Here is a 9,118-nt window from a genome sequence, read left to right as displayed (position 1 = left end):
GGGTCTCAAGTTCAAGGCTAGTCTGGGCTACAAAGCAAGACCCTGTCTCAAAAAAAGGGGGGCTAGAGGCATAGCTTAAGTGGTAGAGTGCTTATCCAGCAGGCATGAGGCCCCAAGTTCAAACCCCAGGGCCACACCAAAAAAGAAAAAGCAAATAAGCCAAATATGTTTGTGTATATTGTTATTTTTACTAGTTATTGGAGGAGATTAAGTAAATTCAAACTAATAGAATTGCCTGGTGTACTGGCTCACACCTGTAATCCTAGCTACTCAGTAGGCAGAGATCAGGAAGATCATGGCTCGAGGCCAGCCAAGACAAAGTCAGGGAGACCCCATCTCACCCAATGGCTGGGTATGGTGATGCACACTTGTGATCCAAGCTACGTGATAGGTATAAATAGGAGAATCATGATCCAGGCCAGCCTGGAGAAAAATGGGAGACCCTATTCAAAAAAATAACAAAAGCAAAAGGGGTGTGGGCATAGTTCAGGTGGTACAGTGAATGCCAGCCTGGCAAGACAAGGCCCTGAGATCAAACACCAGTACATAAAAAAAGAAAGAAAACATTAATGGAGATAAAGGGCAGACTTATTTCTATTTCCTTCTGATAAAGAGCCAAAAGCAGTATCACAAGGATTGCTGCTACAGTGTTCACAGGACACATACGGCAGATGATTGAGGGTTCCTTGAAGTTGTCGCTGCAATCATGGAGATTTTAGAAAGGAAATCATCTGGATCGAGGCTGTGTCTAAGTTCTTAGCTGATCAGCAGCAGGACTTTGAGGAGATTTCCCCTGCAACCATGTGCGGTGTGACCAATTTCTGGGGTCCCAAAGGACCCCAGAATGTTCAGAGGCCCATTGTCACTGCCAATTAAAGACAACTGAAGAAACAGTCCTGTGAAGAACCAATCTATAAAAAGTGAAGCCGGGCGTGGTGGTACATGCTAGTGCCCTGGCACTCGGGAAGCTAAGACAGGTGGATCAGAACTTCTAAGCCAGCCTAGACTACATAGGGAGACACTGTCTCAGAAAGAAAAAAAAATAGAGTATATGCTGTGTCATTCAGTTGTCAACAAGTCATGGGAAAATGACAGCAGGGCAATAGAGGAGGTAAAGGTACCAGCACCACTGAGGAGTGGTTGGAAAGACCTCCCTAATGACTTGACATTAAGAGAGCCCAGCATGAAATGAGGATGCGAGCCGTATCAGTAACTTCAGGAAGAGCTGTCGATACAGCTCTTCTCAACACACAGAGATCTGTTGAGATCTGGTGCTCCAGCTTGTAGGAGCTGTGAGGCCTGTGCTTAGCAAATAGGATCCCTGGAGGAGAGCAGACAAGGGGCCCTGCAGGACAGGTGGAGGGGACCTGGCACACTCCTGCAGAGAAGAGATGATGGCACAGAGACCACCTGGCCAGGAAGTTAAGACTATGACTCAGGGGTTGGGTTGGATTTGTGATTTGTTCACACATTCACTGAGCACTTATTTAGCAAAAACTGAGGGTTAGGGATGCAGCTCAATGGTAGAGTACTTGCCTAGCATGTGTGGGCCTGGATTCAATCCCCAGCACTGCAAGCAAACAAAAAATCTAATATATGGTGCTGGGCCTGGAGACATAATGATGACCTACCCTTGAGGAGTTCAGTGCTTCCTGGGAGAACCAAGACATGAAGACAAACATCCCAGTCAATGATACTGCTCTCTGACTGATGTGTGCTTGGAGGAAGAGACAGGGCATGCAGGAGGCCCTGGTCAACACAGCCAGAGTGAAGGGAAACACTACAGGAGATGACAATGTCATCAGAAATTTGCAAAAGTAAAATAATTTTTTTATTATTGAAATAATTTCAAACTTACTTGCAAAAATAGTACAAAATATTCTTATATACCCTTTGCTCAGTTTCCCAAAAGCTAGAATTTTACTGTTTGCTTTTCATTCTCTCACCCTTCCACATATACAAAGATACTGAATTATTTCTCTGTACTACCTCCCAGTAAGCCACCCTCATAATGTCCCTTTATCCATGTCAGATGTGCAATTCCTAAAAGAACATTCCTTGAGTCCTCACAGTATAATGATAAAAGATGGAGTTAACACGGACACAGTATTATTTGAAATATAGTACTAATTTCAAATTTATAAACCTTATTCTAATTTTGCCAATCATCCCACTAATATACTTTATAGCAGGGGTTTTCAAAACTTCTTGGTCTTAGAACTTCTTTACAGTCTTGTCAGTAACATATAGGGATTATTAAAAATGGTTATGTGCTAAAATAGTTTTGGCTTCATGCATCTACTGAAAGGTTAAGATCTCCCCTAGACCACATTCTGAAAACCACTAATTTATAGTGGAAAAAAAAAAATCCCTCTTTTCCTGGTCAGGGATCACACATTGCATTGGGTTCCTTTAGTTTCCTCCCATTGGGTACAGTTCTCTGTCTCTCCTTGGTGCTGGGGATTGAACCCAGGACTGCATGAACGCTAAGCATGTGCTTTACCACTGAGGTACACCCCAGTCTCCACCGCCTTTCTTTGTCTTTAATGATTGACATTTTTGAAGAATGTAGGCCAGTTAATTTTTAAGAAAGTCTCTCAATTTGTGTGTCTTAGGTTTCCTCACAATTAAAATGATCCTATTTTTTGGCAGTAATACTACAGAGGTAATACTGTGTCCTACTGTGTCACATCAGGAGGTGTGCAATGTCAACTTGTTCCATTACTGATGCTAACTTTGATCACTTGGTTAAGATCGTGCCTGCCAAGTTTCTCTACTATAAATGAGTTTTCCCCTTTTTATTAAACAACATACCTTGAGAGTATATGCTGTTTTTCATCAGATTTTCACTTGTTAATTTAAGCAACGTTGAATAATATTTTGCAAGATGATTTAAACTCTGTTCCTTCCTTGTTAATTCTATCTCCTTGAAAAGGGTTGTCCAACACACACAGGTATGTGCACACACACATACACACATAGAATTAAAAGAGATTTCTGGGCATGGTGGTACACGCCTGTAATTCTAGCACTTGAGAGACTGACACAGGATGATCGAGAGTTCAAGGCCAGTCTGAACTACATAGTGAGTTTGAATCCAGCCTGGGCAACATAGTGAGACCCTGTCTTAAAAAAAATTAAAAGAGATTAACTAAGCTAGACAGCACACTGTTGCTAGGCCATGATGAAATAAGCCCTTTCACCCACTGCTGTTGGGAGTGCAAATTGCTATAACTCTTTGAAGAGAAATGTAGCAATGCCAGAATTACACATGCATTTGCCCTTTCAGCTGAAATTCCACTTCAGGAAATTTATCCTACACATATACATGTACGGGTATAAATGAGGCCACCAATTGTAACATGGTTCACCACAGCAAAAGGTTAGAAACAACTTCTATTTGTAATGGAACTAGTTAAATAATCCAAAGCTGCATCTTCACAGTGAAAAAACGACATCACTGTTAAAAAGAGTGAGGGGCTTCCTCTGCACTGATATGGAAGGATCTCTAGAATATGAGTGGGAAAAAGACAAGTTGCAGAGAGTGTTTACCATATCACTACGTCCAGTGTACAGATGAGAGAACTACCATTTATTAGGTGTAAGTACTTGCTCCAAATCTCAAAGTTAGCAGAGCTAAGATTCAAATCTTTGTCTGCCTATCTCACAGGTCTTATGCCCCACATGATAGCTATGAAAGAAATGTCCTTGTCTTCCCAGGTTAAAACTCAGTGTTCAGGACAGGCACTGGTGGCTCATGCCTGTAATCCTAGCTACTCAGGAAGATCATGGTTTGAAGCCATCCCGGCAAATAGTTTTCAAGAGACACTATCTTGAAACACACATACAAAGGGCTGGCAGAGTGGCTCAAGTGGTAGAGCACCTGCCTAGCAAGCATGAGACTAAGTTCAAACCCCAGTGCCACCAAAAAAGCTAACTCCAATTGCTTTTCTTGAGGCAAGGTTTATGACATTGCCACCACGTGGTTCTTCTCCCTTGGACAGTCTTTATCAAATTCATTCATAATCTCCTCAAATTTCAGGGCCCAGAAGTGAACCCTGGTAGTATCCTGTTTCTTTGGCTATCCATATTATTTATTTGTTTTGTTTGGCAGTACTAGGATTTGAACTCAGGGCCTCACGCTTGCTAGGCAGGCACTGTACCACTTGAGCTGCTCTACCACTCCTGTTTATTTTTGCTTTGCTCATACTTAAAATTTGGCTATTCACATTTTTTAAGAACATACTTGTCTCTGACACACATTCCAGATGAGCACAGCCACAGCACAACCTAGGCATTCCACATACCAGCTCTTTCTTTTTTGGTAGCTCAGTCTACAAGTCACAAAATCAGGCTGATCCAAAGGCCTGGAAGTTATCTGCCCAGGTATTTCCTGACTCTCACCTCTTGGACCAACAATTTTGGGACACTTTCCATCACCTGAAAGGAAGAAAAGAAGTTAACCGTGTTTCCTAAGGATCTATTAGTTGCCTTACTCTGTCCTATCCAACACTGCCATTAAGAGACAGTCTCAGGAGTGTGGGAACAGAGTCACAGCTGCGCTATCCTGCATCACCCCCTGGCTGCTTCGCTTCTCATCCCCGCCCTGCTCCAGAAGCTCTCCTGAGTTTCAGTTGGTCTTTGGGAGTCTTTTATTTTACCATGACCCTAGACTTTGTACTTACTTGCACATAGCTCCCCTTGGCTTTCATTGTTTAGATTTGGGTGACCCCAAATCACTTTCCTTTTGGCTCATCTTAGACTGGCTTGATCAAAAAAGGAAAAAAAAAGAGCTTGTATGATGGGTAAACTAATTTGTGACTACACACACACACACACACAGATTCTATAGTGTTTTAATAATTCTGTATATTTAAATATAACAAAAGCATTCTAAATTAAGCTCCTTATTGAAATGTCTAATCATTTCTGAAACTAGAAGCAGACTAAGAACTTTTGTGAAGGGGTTAGGGGAGTAAAGCTCATTGGTAGAGTGAAACCCCGAGTTTGATTCCCAGAGCTGCATAGGAAAAGAGCTTTCATCAGATAAACACTTGTTTTTGGAGGATTCCCTACTTCTGTGTGGCAGTTTTTCTCCATTATGAGTGGAAACAAGATTGGAAGCAGCACATAGGATCTCCCTGAGCTTTGCTGCTCAGAGTTGGTTTGAGGAACCATGGAGAGGAAAGAATGCAGCATCTCTTCAGGGTTTCCTTCAAGGTCAGTAATTCCCCCTTTCCTAGCCTGCCTCTGATCTCAGCAGTAACTCTCAAAAGCAGGTAATTTAGCTGGTCCTTTTGTACACTGCCGCATATGCTGGGTTGTTCTATTCTTTTTTTTGGACCCCAGCGTAATACCTTGGCAAGAGACAGTTGGGCCCAGCTCCTCTTGTGGTTACTCAGTAACTCAGAGCTTAACCCTTCCATGGAAATTTGGCAAAACATCTAGCACAAAAAAAAACAAGGAAGAGTCTCCAACTCTCATTGGTTTCCAAGAATTTATTAGGTGATGATGACATTTTAATGAAGGTGAGACAAAGTTTATCAAAATAAATCCTGCATTATCATCTGGCAGCTTTGAGCTGAAACACAAAGCATCTCACTGGAATGTGTCCCAATCCTCACAGCAGTGAGAAAGTTCAGTTTTGGTTTCAGGGAAACCAAATCAAAACAGCAAATATTTACTGAACAGGTCCAGTGCACACAGTGCGTGGTCTTGAATGTACCAAGTACTCAATAAACATTCGTGTTTGAAGAAATTCAGACCTAGAGTAGTATTGCTAACCAGTTAGCAAGAAACTTTTAAAATTCCTCCTTAATGGAAAGTTATAATTGTCGAGTAAGGTATTAAAAAAAAAAAAAAACTCATCCAGAGGAGGCTTGTATGAACAGAAATACTGTGCAAGAGTATGCTTGGGAGGTTGAACAAGAGAGAGTTGTCTGGGGTCAAAGCTCATTTTTGTTTTGTAGGTGGCAAATGGGAAAGGCAAAACACGAGATAGGTAGTGGGAGAAAGTTCCCTGGAGAAACAAGATGATTCCAATAGACCTAGAAACAACAGGAAGTAACTCATGGTAAAAGCTAGGGCCAAGAGTATGTATTTTGACAAGTGAAAACCAGTCATGTGATTGGTGCCTCTGGACCCACATCTAAAACCTACGATAAAAAATGTGACCAAGTCCATTGGAGTGGTGAGGACATGAGAGTCTGGAAATGAATGTAGCATGGCAGCTTTGATCCCAGTGGAACATACAGTTGCTTTGAGTCCACTCGCAAATAGCCAGTGCTGAAAACCAAGATGCTGCTTGGGGACAAGTTGTTTTAACTCCAAACAATGTTTCAGGGATCTCTTGGGTGGCTACAGTAGTTCAGCTGAGGGAAGGGTGCTGGAGGCAAAAACCTTGAGCTGCCCACAGATAGAGGGAGAAACAGGCCAGCCCACTCTGAGGAAGCAGGCAATGTCATGCCCTAGGTCTAGATGTCTATTAGGTTCCCTAATTTGTGGGAGGAATCTATCAAGTTATATGACAGGGTCAAGCATAGAGACTAAGAAAAATTAAAGGGCACCTACATTTTAGATCATAAAAACTTGAACATATCTGGACTTGGGAGGATAAAAGGACCACGATAAGCAGAGGTAAGTATAGGATTTCCTTGCAACTGAGTATTTTCAAGTATACTGACACTGCAAAAGTAAATTTTCCCTTTAAACTGATAATGTAAGAATAGATTTGGTGCTTGGTCAAGGAAAGCAAGAAGCAATGACATCTGCTCTCATTACCACACAATTAAACAGTCTCAGAAATCCCTCCTCTCCACTTCATCCCATTGTCCAGGCTCAGGGCCTAATTTTCTTCTAAAAATAGTGCAATAAACTCTTAACTCTTTAACCAGTCTTCTATTTCGAACCATAGTAATCACATCACCCCCTGGTGTTAAGATCTTTACTGGTTTATGCAGGGCACCAATGGCTCACGTCTGTGATCCTAGCTGCTTGGGAGGTTGAGACTGGGAAGACAGAGGTTTAAGGTCAGCCCAGGCAAACAGTTAGCGAGACTCTAGGAATCTTTCATCTTTAACATCCCCTTATTTCCCTCTCTCCTTATGTCTGTTCTTCAAGTCTTACCTTCAATGAAACTTCTGTAGGAAATGCTGACCAGGAGGCAAGAGTTTCTTGACTGCTTGTTTTTCTCAGGATCATTGTGGTTGAATAATTCTTTGGTAATTTTCTTCAGTGTTTTGTCATTAACTATTTTTTGTTTTGGTGGGACTGGAGTTTGAACTCAGGGCTTCCAAAGCAGGTACTATACTACTTGAGCCATACATCCAGACCATTTTGCTCTGGTAATTTTCTGGAGATGGGGTCTCACAAACACCTTGCCCTGGCTGGTTTCGAGTTGCAATGCTACTGATTTCAGTCTCCCAAGTAGTTAGGATTACAGACATGAGACACCAGTGCTTGGCTATCATTAACGATTTTAAAAATGTCTGCTACTGTCAAGTTCTCTTTATCCTACATATTGCTATGCATATGGAGAGTATTGTAGTGGGTATTTAGTTAATAATAGTATTTTTTTTTTTGGAGACAAGGTCTTTGTAGTGCAGGCTGGCCTCAAATTTGCAGTCTTGTCTTAGCCTTCTGAGTGCTGGGATTCTACAGGTCTTCACCATCATACCTAGCCTAAATTCATGGTGTTGAAAAAGAAGGGGTAGTAGCCATTTACTGCGTGAGCCACCATGTGGTAAAAATATTTACTAACTGATCATTGCAGATTAGCTGTTTACTGGAATTAATATACACAAAAACCAAGCTGGCACCAGTGGCTCACGCCTGTAATCCTAGCTACTTGAGAAGCAGAGATCAGGAGGATGGTGGTTTACGGCCATCTCAGGCAAAAAAAAAAAGTGAGATGCTATCTTAAAAACAGCCAACACAAGTTGGGTGCCAGTGGCTCCATCTCCAAAATAATCAGAGCAAAATGGACTGAAGGTGTGGCTCAACTAGAGCACCTGCTTTGCAAGTACAAAGCCCTGAGTTCAAACTCCAGGTCTCCCCCCTCCCCCAACATACCCAACACAAAGTGCTGGTGGAGTGGCAACCTAGGCAGTCAGACAATACCCTTGAGTGTGAGCAGGGCAAGCTTAGGTAAGTGGTAAAGACAGGTCAGGTTTTAGAATTTCCACGATAGATTTTATAATCATTCAGGGATGGCTATAGCTCTCTAAACTTTTGTTTTGAACTTTTTTTTTTTTTTTGTGGTACTGGGGCTTGAACTCAGGGCCTATTCCTTGCATCACTCCGCTGGCCCTTTTTTGTGATGGGTTTTTTCGAGATAGGGTCTTGCAAACCGTTTGTCCAGGCTGGCTTTGAACACAGATCCTCCTGATCTCTGCCTCCTGGGTGGCTAAGGTTACAGGCATAAACCACGGGTGCCCAGCTGAACTTCCTTTTCTATGTATGTCCCCTTCTCTTGAGGGCAGATTCAGTACTAAAGGACAACTAACTGCTACTGGTCTGTAAGGATGGGTTTATAATCCTCACTGATGATGTATTTTTCTTTTAAAAATATGGATTTATGTAACCATGTTGCTATTATCATCTAATACCCAACACTTAATCAAATTTCCCTAATTTATAAAAAAGTCTGTGTATTTGCAAGAATCAGGATCCAAAGTCCATAAGTTACATTTGCTATTTATATTTCTTAAATTTCCTTAAATCTCTAATTCTCTCACCTTTTTTTTTAAATTCCTGAGTTGTTGACTAATGTATGGTCTCTAAGAGATAATAAGATCATTACATTTATTCTCTAACTTCAGGAATGACTAATTGGGGGGGGGGGGGAAGACAATTCAGAATAATTAGAAGTCAGTAACAATAGAAAGACGAATACTTTAATTACCTCAGGAAGGTACCCAGAATAAGACCATTTTGCTTAAGCATGAAGATGATCCTGATTTTAAGAGAAGCCATGAAAATGAAGAAGATGGATGTCAGACATGGCATCTCACTGGATACTGGCCCTAGTATCTCAAAATCATTACAATCACTATATAACAAATGAAAGAATTTGGACTGTAGTATGTACTTAAAGGTTCACTAATTCTCTGGATGTCTA

This window comes from Castor canadensis, chromosome 11, assembly GCF_047511655.1.
Source record: "Castor canadensis chromosome 11, mCasCan1.hap1v2, whole genome shotgun sequence".
NCBI classification, from domain to species: domain Eukaryota; kingdom Metazoa; phylum Chordata; class Mammalia; order Rodentia; family Castoridae; genus Castor; species Castor canadensis.
Note: the sequence above shows the minus strand (reverse complement) of the source record.